The 16,501-nt window shown below is 31.9% G+C and overlaps 1 protein-coding gene across 3 annotated transcripts in view; it reads left to right on the top strand.

Moving 5' to 3' along the window:
• The window catches only part of LOC142328641 (TBC1 domain family member 13), a 92,903-nt gene extending 78,923 nt beyond the window's left edge, over positions 1–13,980 (top strand). Inside the window, exon 13 of one of the 3 annotated variants that reach the window (XM_075372508.1) lies at positions 13,005–13,980. The gene's annotated coding sequence lies outside the window, so the exon portion shown is untranslated. Of the gene's footprint in view, positions 1–5,916; positions 6,199–13,004 lie in introns of those variants that run through there. The other 2 variants (XM_075372509.1, XM_075372507.1) reach the window with 2 other exon arrangements.
• The last annotated feature ends 2,521 nt before the right edge of the window (positions 13,981–16,501 follow it).

The raw sequence follows: 16,501 nt of genomic DNA, 5'->3' as shown, positions 1-16,501 counted from the left end.
ACTATCATCACCATGTTGAATGCATTGGTTTAATGTGCAAGTTATACATTCACCTTAAGGAGAGTGCATGAATTTGAGCCAATCATGGCTTTACTACCTTTCTCCTCTTTTGTTTTCTTCCCAAAACCTCTTCATTTGTTCACTGTGTTTCTTTTCCCATCCATCCTCTTCCTATGATTTCTCTTTTTTGTTCTCTTTTCAATTTTCTAATTTCATTTCTAAATTTCCTTCTGTTCCTTGATTTTTTCTTGAGATGTCTTCCAAGTCGTCTTTTGTTTCTTTCATCCAAAATCGACTTAATTTACTTGCACTGAAGATGTTGAAAATTTTCTTAGTGAGTTTGTAAGTACCATCTTGCATAATTATCTGTATTCTGCATAAGTATTTGTAGAATTTTAGACGGCTTTTCATAAACTTGTCGGTGATGGTGTGTGTGTTTTCATATCTGTGCTTTTGTGGGTCCTTTGTTCTGTCTCTGAGGACCACTGCACGGATTTTCCTGAGGATTTTCTGTACTTGCTTCTTGATTTCATGAATTTTGGTCATTCCTCTGATTACTGTGGTTTCTGCTGCATACAAGGCTTCCAGCAAGACAACTCTGTTTTAGTATCATAGGTTCGCATTATCAGATATTGCACTTTGTTATAGTGGTTTCATACAAGTTTATACGTCTTTTGCACTTTGAGTATTCTTTCTGTGTTTGATGTTGTATTTAGTCTCGTGGGTTAGATGGTTTCTTGCAAGTACTTGAAGTGGGGGGGCCTTGTGAGAGATTTTGCTGTACTGTGTTTCCAGCAGGAGTTGTCCAGTTGATTTGGTGTTCATATACTGTGAGAAATTAGGAGTCCGGTTTTAGAGAATATTTTATGCAGTTTATTCAACGTGAAAATGGCTTCATCTTTTTTGTTTGTTAATACAGCCAAGTCCTCTGCAAAGTCCAAGCACTTATGAGTAATTCTATTTCCTTTCTGTGTTCTGATTTGGATGCATTTGACTTGCTTCTCCCATTCTCTGATTGTCTTCTCCAAGATAATGTTGAACAAAAGTGGTGATAAGCCACCACCTTGTCAGACTCGTGTGTGAATTTTGAACAGGTTTGAGATTTCTCTCATGAATTTGACTTTTGAGTTGGTTCCTGATAATGTTTCGTGGATGATAGCTCTCGGCTTTCTATCGACTCCTAATTCTTGTAGGTTATTAAATAAGGTTTATCTGTCGACAGAGTCATAGGCTTTTTTAAAGTCGATAAATGTGACTATGGTGTTGCGAGATCATCTGGTGTGTAGTATGGTCTTGATGTTCCAGAATTGTTTTTCGTTTTCTGAATCCTGCCTGATACTCACCAATCTGCGTGTCCGCTTGGAGTTCGAGTCGGTTCAGCAAGGCTTTAGAGAGGATCTTATAGGTGACTGGGAAAAGTGAGATTCCTCTGTAATTGTTGGATCTATTTCTCCTTTCTTATGGAGTGGGTGTACCAAGACACTCTTTTGGGGTTTTCTGTTTTCCAGATTTCCAATATTATTCTGTGAATTTTAGGCATTATGTTTTTGTGGGTCTGTTTCCAGAATTCTGTGATAATTCCATTTTTGCCCGTCCTTGTTGTTTTTCAATAATTTGATTATATTCACAATTTCTTCATGTGTGGATGGAAGTGAGTTAGGATTTTGTGTAAGTTTTACAAATGTTAAGTTGTTCAGAGGGCGCTTTGCAGTTGAGGAATGTATTGAAATATTTTGCTAGAGTTTCACAGTTATTTTTTATGTTAGTTTCCAGGGACCCATCAGGTTGTTGGAAGCACAGGCTAAGAGGCTGGTAACTGGCAAGATTTTCTCTGAATGTCTTGTAGAAATTCCAAGTGTTGTTCTTGGTAAAGTCCTGTTCTATTTCTTTCAGCCGATTATTGTCATAATCATGCGTTTTTCTCGTCGAATAATTTTGAAGGATTTATTCCTTTTTTCTATGAATTCTTGCCATTTCCTGTTGTTTTATGACTGTTGAAATTATTCTTGCTGTGACCATATTTTTGACAGCTTGATCATACGTTTTGTTCCACCACCTGTGTTTTTTCTTTCTCAGCAGTTGACCTAATTTTATGGTTTCTTTCAGACCAATTTATGTTTATCTGCACTGGAGGTTTTACCGTATAAATTCTGTAGTTTTATGAATCAAAGTGGTTTTTATCTGTAAGTCGTATCTCTTATAAGGCCAGAATTTTGATGCTGAAGCTGTCAAGCATATTTGTTAGTTGTTTCACATCTCCTGGTTTCAACAGTGTGTTTATGTTGAGTGTACCTATGAAGAACTTTTGTTTAGTCTGAAAAGCAGAATGGGAGTGCAGTCTACTGACTGGAGCCTGGTGTAGCAGATTTCTTTCCTGTTGTTCTGCCATGGTTGTTTCAAGCTGAACTTTGTTTGTGATGACCTCCAGTGGAGGTCACATTGTTATAAACGACTTGATTGTGGAGATAAGGACATATGTCTAACAGCCGCAGCAAATAGGTGAACAAACTCTGACTACCAGCCGCTGGATACCAGAACAGGTACTGGTGGGTTTAGTTAGTATTTGGTCTGCCCTGGAATCTGGGAGGCTTTCTACTTGCTGCCTGGTGGTATCTAATAACCCCACACAGGAACCTATATATATGTATATATATATATATATATGGTGGTTTATTTAATAATAAATAAACCACCATATATACTAGGTGGTTTATTATTATAATTCTTTTTTTTAATTGATCTTAAATATAATTTAATGGTACAGATGAATAATATGAATCTTAAAAAGATTAATTTCAGTAAAATAATATATATATATATATATATCTCAAGTTACAAGTATGTCTGTGCATGCACACACATACACACACACACACCTTTTCTTTTACATACATGGAGTGGTAAAAGTCATGTTTCTTTAGTAGTATTTTGAGTATGTTAGCTTGGATCATCTGCCAAACAAAAATGGATTGAGATAAAAATATTAATTCTGTCAGTTTATTTTTAAATTCTTTCTCTACAGGCTCATTAATGTGTAATCCAAACATAATTTTTAAAACACAAAAAACCATTTATTTAAAATCACCAACTTTTTGTTATTATTTTTTAGTTTTTGATTATTGACATACAACAAAACTAATCATTGCTTTGTAGAAAAGGTTTTCTTTAAAACTAATGGTTTAAATTTTATTTTGTTCAACAACTTTATTACAAACGTACAGAAATACTTGTTTAGTCAACAAAAAATTTATAATCATAATAAAATAGATCATGTACGATTGCAAACAATTGATCAATTACATTCCAATTCATCCTGAAATATTCTTAATAAAATTTAATTATCCTCAGCTATTATGCTCAATCTATGATTCTCATTTAAACCAAACTTATAATTTTACTAGAAAAATATATCCTTGTTTATGAATGGCTTAATTGTTTAATAATAATAATAATTTGCTAACTTAGATATAACATAAATGATAAAAAGTACAGTTATTTTTTGATTATTTAAACACATTAAATAAGCTTTGTACAAAAATAAGTAGAACATGTGCAAGTAAAATAAACTCATTTAGATTGGTGGTTACATCAATGCTGCTTGCTGTGTGATATTAATATGGTGAGAATTTAACTGCCATGTGATATAGAGTGTAGGTAATCTTACACTCTTTAATTGCCATTGTAGATGTTATTAACACATGTTGGTTAGGAAAATATGATCAAAGTTTCAAGTTTGGGTTATGTAATGAAATTCCTGTTTAACTTAAAACATGAACTTCCATCAGATTTTACATTCTCTAAGTAGGTACCATTGATTTACTGATTTTTGTAAAATTCCTCTACACCTTGTAAAACTCTCCTGATTTAGGGTTGATGGGCATATAAATCCTTTGTTGTGAATGTGCAGATAGTTCTTTTACATCTCTAATTCATCAGGTATAGATAGACATGTTAATAAAAATCTAACAACTCAATAGTGGCCAGGAAGTCGTATTGAAGAGCCACTGGTGTGCTTCTGGCCAGCCTTTGAATTCTATCTTCTGTTGAGCAGATAGTAACCATTTTGCAGCACTACTGTACACCATTTTTGTATGTTATTAATGTGTAAATAAATAAATATGTAATCAAAAAATTTAATACATTTTGTATAGTTATAACAACTGCAGTGAAGTTTGTAAATTGTATCATAGTTTTGTTCAGTGAATAATATTTTTGGATTAAGTAAGTCTTTTACTTAATTTTTTTCATTTTGGAGTATGTGTGTATTTTTTACTTATATCTGAAAAATTAGTCGCTGTGTCTTAAAATATATACCATTTCAATAGTAGAATTCATTGATCTCTTTGATTACTTTGTTTAGAATTGATTACAAACAGTGGCATTTGTAATGTTTGTTAAGGGAATGATTCTTGTTTTATTCTGAACAGTTTAATGTTTCTTATATGAATGATATTGATGCAACTAAAGTGCAAATGGCTGTATGTTTGATTGTCTACGGCGGGTCAGAAACATTTTTTGTTGCATGTCAAAGCGTCAAAGGCAATTAATATGTTAAACTACTGAATTGGGATTTTAAAACATTATGTTGAATAGTGTAGTAATAATTTAGTGATTATAACTAAATTTTTAAAGTTATTTAAGTCAAAATATAAATTAAAATTGTATTTATCAAATCAAACAAAAAAAACACATTTATTTTTCTTATTTAATTTCTTACATAACCTTTCATTGCTTTGTTAGTAATCATGTTGATTCATGTTGATTTACTCAACTTTCTCTTTCAAGATCATTCATTAATCTTGAGGATATGACTGAACTTGGCCTAGTCAGATAAAAAAAAGTGCAATGTCACTAGTTTTAGTTGAAAACATTATAAAAATAACTAAACATCATCATTGAAATGTGCAATCTACTTGACAGTGATATCCTTTCAAGTAGTTGGGCAGGTGAAAGTCATTTAACAACTACTTAGATTTTATTGACATACATTAAAAGTAGCCTTATTCATACCATATTTTTCCACTGTATTGTTAAAATAAATTTTGGTAATTATAAAAAGAGACACTGTAGCTGACAAGTTGGATTTTTGGCTCAGTGTAATAAAGAATCAGTTCAAATTAAACCAAATCCAACTTCATTTTTAGTTTGTCTTACCTGATGTCTAAAAATTAGTATACTTAGTTATGTGTGGCAGTTAAAGGGAAATGAAAAGGTTGTGTTTATTGATAATATAGCTGGCTTATAGGCTGCATGAGGGATGAAATAAAAACCAGTAATTACTTTTACTGGGTTTTTTGTAGTAAATACTAGTTAAATTGAATAAAGAATAAATAATTGTGCAACATTTTAACTTTCAATAGTATTCTTTTTAGTTAATCAGTATTTACTGAAACTACGCAAAATTACTGATTCCTTCCAGTAAATACTTTAAAAGTAGTGAATAAAAATTTTCAGTTAAAATCATCAGTAATTACTGTAGGTTATTTTTTTTGTAATCTAAGACCCATACTGAAAGCTTCTACTGAACAAGAGAGATGGCTGTTTTTATGAGAATACGTAAACCTAAAACCTTTAGGGAGTGTAAATCTGTAACTGATAGTATAAGAAACCGGTTCATTTTGACAAGGCATCTGTGGATTACTTAAGTAATTTGTTTTTATAAGAAATTAATGAAACAAGAGGAGGGGCCATAAGCACCCGGCATAAAATGGAAATATTTATACTTATTTATTTCTTTTTCTTAATACAACATAGTAAATACAGTAAGAAAAATTAATTCAAGACAAAATAATCTGAAAATGAAAAATTTTTGTCTCCCTGTTTGGTGTGGGTGTGGGTTATTTCTTTCTGATTTTTAATTTTATTTTGTAAAAGTTGAAAATTTAATTCTTCATGTTTCTTTTGTGTTCTGATCAGGTCCAGCTATTTGATAAGAACCAGTCACTGTAACTCGGTAGTAGATAAACAAGAGATTCTTCAGGATCATACCCAATAGCTCTCTCCTTTTCTGAAGATTGATTAGAAACTTCAGTAGACATGCTCGGTGATGATTCTTCATCTGCCACACTTGATTCGTGACATTTTTGTTTTGTAACAATCCCAACAGCTTGCTGTTATTTTATTTACAGTAGGGTTTTCATATTTTTCTAGTATCCTAATAAAATTTCTTTCCCATGCTTTTGTATTTATACTTATGTTACCTATGGTCTTTTATCAATTTTTTTTATTTTTATTTCATTTTAGGTTATTTAAGATCATCTTTATTTTTTCTAAAGGAATAATTTCTTCAGTATTTTTTTCATAATCACTTGTCATTTCATTCCAAGGATTTCTTTGTCTAGAACTATTTTCACCGATAACGATCTGTTCAAAACAATTGTGTACTTGTTTAGCACATTAACAGATGCAGCTCTGTTGTGTTCTGCTTTTGTTAATGATCCATCAAATTTCGTTTCACTTTTGCTGTCGCTACATATTTCTAGTATTTAATATATATGTTGATATAGCAGTATGTTAATAAAGGAGCAAGTTCCAAGACCAAGAATAAACTGCATGAATAAACAGCAAACGCTATAATGTAACGACTTAATTGACAAGTGTGTTGAGACAGGTCCATGAGAATGAATCGGTAATTTATCAGTAAGTGCTAAACATAATTCAGTACACTACATAAAAATACTGATTCCTTTCAGTCATTACTTATCAGTAATAGTAAAATATTATTGTTTTAACTCTTAAGTAATTATTATACTTCACCAGCAATTACTGATTTTTATTCATTTACTCTATATTACAGGAGATTTCTAATAATGGGTATGACAGAATTCATAACCTATTTTGACTTACATAGTGCAATTGTGTAATATATATATATCAATGTGCACCAGATGATAACAGTGTTCTTTTGTGTATGAGCTGGCATTTTGTTTATTTTTGATGTAGAGGGTGGGACTGCAAGCATCATGCTTTTACTGTTGAAACTTATCTCAAGAATAACAATTTGCGGTTACTATGTAGCATATATTCAGGTGGTATTTTAAGTTGGTCATCACTATATTGTTCCTGATGGTTGTGTTATTACAAGGTGGATAAGTTAATTTAAATTAATGGGATCAGCTTGTAATCATAAAAAAAGAGTGGTTGAAAGGACTGCGTGAACACCAGATATGATTGAAAATATTTGTGTTGCAATCTTGCATAGTCAAAAACATTTGGTTGTTCATTCAGATTCTACTTTTAACCCTTAGAAAACTACATTGTGCAAGGAATTAAAATTCAAAATTTTTGGCGAAATGTTTTTCACAATCATATCTGCTGTCCTTCAAAATAATCCACAGATGTTATATACATTGCTTATGTCAGACAAAGCACACTTTGAGTTATGCGGTTTTGAAACTAAGAAAAATTGTGTAACTGGAGTTATGTAAACGTACATTTACACAGCACCTGTATCAGTGTGTGGTGTAGAGTAGATTCCTTTTGAATTGTTGCTTTTTTTTTTGAGAACAATGAGGATGGGGCTTTAACTGTTAATCTATTCCTTTTGAATTGTTGCTTTTTTTTTTGAGAACAATGAGGATGGGGCTTTAACTGTTAATCTAAGAATGCTGTGAGAGTTCTTCATTCCTTAGTTATGCATACTAAAAATGAATAATGAATCATTTATGAAGACAGGGCAACCAGTAGAAAATGAATGCATTTTTTGAGACAATTTGATTTTTAGTGATTTTTACTTAAGGAGGTACTCTTGAGCAAAAATGTTTTTCAACAATGTGTCACCATATTGGAATTGAAGAACTGCATCAGTGTTTGCCATCACCATATCCCTGACAACTTGTTATGGACAACTTCTATTACATTAGAAGAGTGTGTAGAGTAATGGCGCTCTCATTTGACAAGGATCATATTTAAACATTGACTGATAAATGAGATTCTTGTTTACATGTATTTAATATAGAAAGTAACAAATAAAAAGCAACTGATGATTTATTATTTGATTTTATTTATACACTTTCATTGTTGCACCACTCATTTATAAAAATCTGTGTTAAATTGAATTAAAAGTAGAATTTTGACAGTTTATTTTTTGGTAGTGAAACTTGTCAACTTAAAAACATCATAAATGCAGTTTGTGCTTTACCTAAGCATTTTTTCAGTTCCTTTTTGTCTGCATAAGAGTGATGATTATATTAAAATCAAATTTTTAAAATAAATCTTTAATGAGATAACCTATTTCTCTTAGTGGTCCGTAAATATAGAATGGTTTATCCAATTTACATCATTAATTAAATTTATAATTTTATTAAATTTCATTTAAGGATAACATACTACCTAACTGTTAGGGATATTTTTTAAAAGTTAGATTCAAAAATCTATTAAAAAAAGTATTGTTTACATTTTATTTTAACAACATGATTTTTAATAATGAAATTCTTTTGGAAGAAAACCCTAATTTTTATTATTATTATATTGATGTTAGTAGAATTATTCATTTATTTTATCATTATAAATATATTTAAAAATAAAATTAAAATGGCATAAATAAATAATAAACTTGTACCATATCATGAGACATCAGGAGGACAGTTGTGTTTAGATTAGTGCTGCATATACTACAGTTGCAAAACCAGTGCCAAAAGAGATTTTGGGTGTAAAAAGTAGATTACTTTTTATCATTTATAAATAAGATTAAAAGAAACAACAGCATTTAGACTACAAGACAGAAAAAATTAGCTATAAAAGTGTAGTTAATAATGAACATGTACAATTTTAAATTAAATAAAATCAGTACATATGCATACAGAAAGTTTAGTTTCTTGCCCTTATGGAGCTTGGTTTTTAAAGTTCTTGTAAATGACTGCTTGGCTCTTTTTGAGAACGCTTTGTTCTGTTGGAATCCAATTAATGGTATTTTCTCTTCTATTTCCTGCACCCAGCTTGATTTTTTAGAAACTGTATTTGGTGAAGGAATGTTTTTATTTTTTTGAGCATTGTACAGGTGTGATATTCTGTAAATTTTAATTGTGTTTTTTGTGTTGATTGTTTTTGTTTACATATGTGTTTTTATAATGATAATATTTATTTTTTCAAAGAGTATTAATACTCGTAATTTGTTTTAGATGATTTTCATTATTTAGTAAATAAAAATTTATCGTTTTCTTTTCTTTTGATATTAAACTAATTATATACTATAACCAAAGATTACAGGCTACCCAATCCTAAGTATTTTTTCACAAGTTCGTGAGACTACGTTACTGGAAAAAGAAACCCTGCAACTCAGGCTTCGTGGACTGTCTGCAAACTAACCGTTGCCCTTCATTTGCTATTTCCTCATTGTTTTCCTAATGTACCTAATATAACGTCCACTTTCTTCATCATGATATACTATTCTGCTGACATCTGATTCCAACCTTATATGCCTAAGATTCCTGGCCAACTCTCATATATTTTCCTCGAATGCAGTACATTTTTCTAAAACATGTGTTGTCATCTCTGGTACCAAACATCTGTGGGATGTCTCATCATCAACCAGCCAGAACTCCTTCAACTTAGCTCTCAAGTTCCCATAACCTGACAGCAGCTGTGTAATTTTGTAGTTATTAGTACATTTTTCATACACAGGAAAAATCTGGTATATATACCTTCCAATAGTAGCCTCATCCCAATGATGCTGCCACTTGAAGTTCTTGGTAATTTTTTATGATGTTGTATACCTACCAGACTTCAGCAACTTGTACACTTCATTTCTTGGCTACCAAATCAATGGGTTTTATCCCTCTACATCACATTCAATTTCTCCCGACACTATTTGAGACTCTGGTTATGGTTATTAGCAACAGTCTTTAAATTTTTCCCAATATATTTCCATAGTGAATGCACATCATGCAGTCAATCCACGCTGCGCTGGCATATAACATGTAGCCTCCACTATACCTTTATACAGTATTACAATAATAATGGTACAGGTCCATATTTGAGCATGGCAGCAATAAATTCTTCATGGATTTGCTTACAGAAATAATTTTCTCTATTTACATCTTTAAAAAAATATTTACTCTAAGAAAAAAATCCCTTTTGGCATGCCGGAAGGCGGAGGTAGATTTCACTAGTGCTAAGTAGGGGATAAAAAATATTTCCACCTTAAAGTTGAGTAAAACTTCAAATTTATTCAATACGACAATGGTTGCATGTGAAAAAAGTTTCACATCTTTAGCATATGACAAGCCCGATCTTAGAATTCCAGCAACATTTTGGTCATCCCTTGCTTTTGTAAGGATTGATCACATCAAAAATTATTTCAGGCAAAGGTTTTAGGTAATGTTTAGAGGACTTTAAACTGATTCCATACTGTACCTATTAAGGGAGGTATGATTTTTTTTGTCTTTGAAATCCCAACCCCATTTTTTCCATTCCCCTGGGCCAATGGTTGGTGATATCAAAAAACTTTACCTAGATAAATTTTAGGTGCTTATCCAAAGAATAGTAGGAACTTTAAACAAACTTGATATTTTACTTGAGTTATAGCGATATTTTGTTTTTTTAAAAAAGCCCCTTTATTTCCACCCCCATGATCCGATTTTTCCCATTAATGAACTCAACCAAGATTTTGGGTTATTGTATTTTATGTAACAATTTGAAAGTGATCGGCACAAAATTACGGCAGTTATCGTATCCACAAGAAAGTGAAATAAGTATATAGACCTGGCAATGCTTCGCTATTGCTAGATTTGAGTATATATGCAGATTAAATGAACATAATTGAAAGTTTGATAAAACTAACAAAATGAACATTACAGAACTTCACAAAATTTAGCCTTTCCCATTTACCCTTTTCCCCATTTTTATTTTACCACATTCCCTTTCCCCCTTTTCCATCCCTTCCCTTGCCTTCACCATTTTTATATCCCATCTTTCTCCTTACCCTTCGTTTTTCTCCTTTTCCTGTTTTTCCTCTTTTTTCCATTTCCCGTTATTTTTTTTTTATTTTTCCCTTTTCCGATTTTTCCCTGCGCATAAATCGGTCCTATATTAGTCTATAGCAGACACACATATGGAAACATTGAAATGGAATCGTAATGTATTTAATATAGTGTGTGTTGCTTTTACATCCAACAGATAGCTTCGTTTTTCAAAAAAAGCATGTTTTTACCTGTCACGTGTGTGATATCGTTGGTATAAAATAGTCAGTATATAAAAACACATGCATTTGAATGTAACATTGTGTCAGAATTTGAAAGTAGTCGGTGAAGAACTTTCAGAGATTTAAGATTTTGAACAAATAAACATTTACATTTTTATATATATATATATATATATATATATATATATTTAAATGTATATATAAAATTTTGAACTGATGATGGTTTAGGGGTCTGGGGTCTGTGGAACGCGAAGATATGTCGAAATTTTATGGCAGTCGAATAATGGTACCCATTACAATAGGAAGCTTTCTTATGAAATCTTGTTTTTTCCTTTTTTTTTCTCAGCTCCCCTGGGCCGGACCGACTTGTTGGTATTATGCCACCCAGGGGAGTGTCTTTAAACTCAAACAGGCCTCCCCACCTACCGGCATGGCAGGTCGGCCTACCGGTTAGCTCTTTTTGAAAGTTCTTTATTATTATTGCCTTTTTGGACACCACGCCATACCTAGTGTGTCGTGATGTGGTGCTGGGTCTTTTCGGTATTCAGTGTGCTGTTACCTGACTGTTATGGAGTCCTTGGTGGCTCATCAGTGCCAACACACCACAGCATGCTGGACCTCACCAGCAAGGCTGTCCACCCAGTCCTATTCTAGCCAACACCTTGTTTTCTCTCATCAGAGTATTTCTGTAGTACGACTTGTCTAACAAAACTAGCAAAATTATTCCAGTTTAACTCGCTTCTTAGCATGTATTCAATTGTTGTCTCTGGAGTTATACCTGTGAGTGCCTTACTATGTCTAAGTGTGTCCCACCAATTGCACTCAAAAAAGGTGTGCTCAGCATCATCTATCTCATTGCAGTAGTTACAAATTGGCTCTTCTCTCTTGCTTATTTTGTGCAGGTAGTTATTGAAGGAACCATGTCCTGTAAAAAACTGCGATAGGTGATGATCAACCTCACCAAATCTTCTCGACAACCATGCTTGATGTTGGCGATGAGGGTTCTTGTCCATCGACCCACACTTTCCTACGACCATCTTTCCTGCCAGATATTATAAACAGCATCCCTGACCTCTTGTTCTGGCTTGCCTTGTGCCCTCTCCGCCCTCTTTTTTGTGATTAGGTCAATAGGCGGTGCAACCGATAACACGCACAGGGCGGCATAGGACACTGTCCTGTATGCGGACACAACACCTAGGAGCACACACCTGTGCATCTTCGCTAGTCTCTTCTTGTTGCGCCTGATGGCGATAGAGCGCCACCAGGCCGGAACAGCATACATAAGCGAAGACACGATGGTGGTCGCCAGTAAACGGCGCTTTGAGGCCCTAGGGGCATTCTGCGATGACATAATGATGGTTAGACTTTTTATCATCCTTTCTGCCTTGTTGCATACATTGCCTATGTGCAGTGTGTGATTTCTTATGAAATCTAACAAATATCATCATCATTTCTATTGTATCTTGAAGCAGTTTGAAAATTCAGAGAAAAAAATAATTTGGTTAAATTTAAATATTAATCATAACATTAGAATTCACTAAAAAACTAACATAACAGGATTATACACTGTACACAACAATAACCTCAAAAATTTTACCTACTAAATCTTGACATATAAATCAGATTTTATTCTCTTTTCACTATTACTTATGTGTAACTTTGGATTACTATGATTGGTTTAAAACAATTATTTCTCATACCATCATGCTTACCACTAACATAAGGCCTAGAAAAACATTATGCTAAAGTAGACATTCCACTTGTGTGAAAGTGGGGATATATATATATATATATATATATATATATATACTTTTCTTAGTGTAAATTCACAAATACAAATTGAAATGCCCATTTTTATGTGCAGAATCAAGATGTCCAGGTCTACACATTCCACAGTCTGATAACATCAAAATCATTCCTCCCATATTAGTCACTTGGGTAGTACAAAACAACAAAAACAATGGTTAAATTTACAGATGTTTCTTTATCTTTCTTTGTTGTTACATGAGGTGGTGATGGTGATGCCACTGAGTAATTACTAAAAGAATGTGAATGTTACAAGTTGGAATGAGCATCAAGTACAATTTATTTAAAGTTGTGTTATGTTATTACTGAATTATCCAGAATTAAACTTTGTTTTACTGAAAACTGTTCTACCAGGCACTAAGAATTTTAGAAATTCAATTTTTTCTAGTAAGCTTACTTTGGTGTAAGTTTGTTTGTACTTTTTTTTTTTAAGGTAATTCATCTCTTTGTATTCAGTTGGTGATACAGGGTACATGGTATTGGTATACTCATATTTCTACCTATCCTGTGATTTAATTTGTTGAATATTATAAGTACCAGAAATCTGGTGCTGTATAACACAGTACCAGAAATTTTTTCTCAGATCGATGATTAAAATAAGTTTTAATGAGGTAATTAATAATGTGCCAGATTTTATGCTTTATTAAGTCGTGTCTAGTTTATTTTTATAAAGTGTTCTGAAATTTTTATTTATTAATAGCTTGAAGTAATAAGATTTCTTTGTTGATACAACAAATCATTATCAATTTTATAATGTTTTTGTTATAATTTTTATCATTTCAAAATCTTTATTTTCATCTCTTGCCATTTTTCTCTTCGTTATCTCTTGAAAAAAGACTGAAAAGTTTTTTATTTGTAATTCTGTTATCACATGTATTTATAATTGTTATGTTTGTTAGATTAATTAAAATCTGAAATGCATATTATTTTAATTTATGTTATATTTATTATGTAATAGCTTTATTATTTTTTTTTATCTACTGTAATTCTAATAGTAAATAATGTTGAAAACTTTATTATTGCTTTATTTCAAGTACAAGTAAATTTCTGTTAACTTAGGTATTTTAAGACTTAAAATACCTAATATACCTGATATATCTGAACTTAAAAGTTCAGATATATCATCTCAAATTGTAAGATTGTACGGATTATGAAATTCTACTTTATATATGATATGTAATAACTTATCTGTAAATATAAATTCATATAATTTTATTTTTAACTAATTAAGATAGAATATTATACAATGAAGATTTATTTTTTACTAATATAATGTATAACTTAACATTTATTTAGATTTTGATATTTTGTTGATTAATTATGTTTATAAAAATTTTAATTAAAGAATAATTCTTGTTTTTGGTGGATTTTCAATTTACCTAATGCCTGTAAGATTTTGTAAATGTTTTGTTGCCCATTTTCCCTTTTAACTTCTATTTTCTCTAAACAACGTGAATTTTTCTGTTAAAAGTAATTGTTTATTCATTTACTAATTACTATATGAAGTTGTTTTAATTATTTAATTTATCACTTTTTAATTAATTCCCCCTGTTACTGAAAAAGGCAGTTAATATCAGGTGCAGCAGTGAATCAGGTGATTTTAAAAACATTATTAATTGTAAATTATTAATTTTATTTGGTTTTAACAAGTATAAAAATGACATAGACATGAAAGCATTTACTACTTCTTACTTTGATTTTAAGTCTCTGAAAATGGTATCGTCCAGAAATGACTTGCAGATGACCATCATACTGCCATATACATTCAGTAAGTCTCGTGCTAAAGTTAGCATCTCGTTCTTTGCAGCATCTCTAGAGGAGTTCTAGAGTTTTGAAAGCCCAGCATCAGAAATTTTGCTTGTTAACAAATCCTGGCAAATAAAAATGATCCTCATCATTCAGCAATAAATTGTTAACAAGCTCCTCTTTCTTTTCATTAATTAACTGCAGTAAGTTTGACAGAAATTTACCCTGTTTTCATACTCATGTTTGTACAATCCAAGTGACACAGATTGACAACATACTGACTGGTGTGGACTTTGCTGAAATGCCTCTTTCACAGTTGATATTTTTCCATGTTTGTACAGTTTTACACTACCACCTTTCTTGTTTAGCGTAGAACCAGTGGCCTCTAAGATTCAAACCCAAGCCTTGATGAAGCAGACGATTGCGTAATGTTTTCAAAATTCATACTGAGCAATTACATAACTGTCATTGTTTATGTAAAACACTTTCATAGCAAAGGCGTGTTGTCTCCACTCCAATGCAACTAAATGCTTTTCAGCAAGCTACAAAATAGCAGTCATATCCCAAAATATCATCATATCCTTATTTATAGCAACTTGTGTTGTGTTTTCCAAGCCTTAGAAAACTTTTATTTCAGACATCCTATCGTCATCAAAATCTACAATGCAGTCGCCAAGTTGAACCATCGTAAAAAGTGAGTTTCTGCTGGATTCCTAGCCACATGAGGATTCCGGGCAATGAACGTGCAGATTCCACTGCTAAAGATGCATGTAGTCAACCATCCTTCACTACCTGTGTTACTACATCCGACTTTATTAACCATGTCAAACACGCACTTCATGCGAGGTGGCAAGACGACTGGATTGCCACAGTTGACAACAAACTTCACTATATCAAAGGTAGTGTGTTGCCATGGGATTCCTCCCACCGGAAAATTCGCCGAGACAAAGTGGTCCTCTGCCGATTGTAGATAGGACATAGCTACACACGGCTACCTGATGTCAGCAGAAAATGCACCAGTATGCGTACAATGCAAGTGCTGCTTGACTGTGCGCCACATCCTTGTGGACTGCATACGTTATGCAGCCTTGCATCATAAATTTAAATTGCTCAGGAGTTTTCATTACATCCTGGGCAATAATAAAGATGTATTGACATTTTATTGTTTTGGGTATTTTTATTTCTCCAATGTATTAATGCTTTACGTACATTTTTAATAGTGTTATTGACATTTTCTTTTTCATATGGTAGTTGGATATTTTTGTATTTAACTTTTTAGTTTAAGTTTTTTATTTTGTCTTTAAGTATTTTAGTCGAGTTTTAAATTTCTAATTGCCGCACCTGTATAATACATTGTTTTTAGACTGTAAAAGGGTTCATTACTTTTTCAGTGGTTTATTTTTTTGCCAAGTGAATAGCATGTAGCAATACAACATGCATAATATATTATTCGAATTCACAGCAACTTTCTTTGACTAGCTATTAATTTGTGAAATTCAATCAAGTTAACTGTTTTAGTAAAGACTGGTGAACCTTCACTCTGGCAGTTATAGAGTTATCTAATAATATAATTACTTTAAATAAAAAAATAAAATTTCAAGAATCTTGTAGGTGATATTTATTGAGTGGACTTAACAATTTTAGGGAACAGCCCCAATAAGTGTTCAAACATATATTTCTTATGATGGGTTCTAAACTATTCGCATCTGAACCGTTGACATTTTTATGTCAATGGTCTTACAGTGCAGCATTGTACTTCCATTACTTAAATTTCAACTTGGCTAATTAGCTTGACAAAACAGTAAATAT

The sequence above is a fragment of the Lycorma delicatula genome, chromosome 8 (genome assembly GCF_047948215.1).
Source record: "Lycorma delicatula isolate Av1 chromosome 8, ASM4794821v1, whole genome shotgun sequence".
Lineage (NCBI taxonomy): Eukaryota > Metazoa > Arthropoda > Insecta > Hemiptera > Fulgoridae > Lycorma > Lycorma delicatula.
Note: the sequence above shows the minus strand (reverse complement) of the source record. Positions and strands in the feature narration are given on the sequence as shown.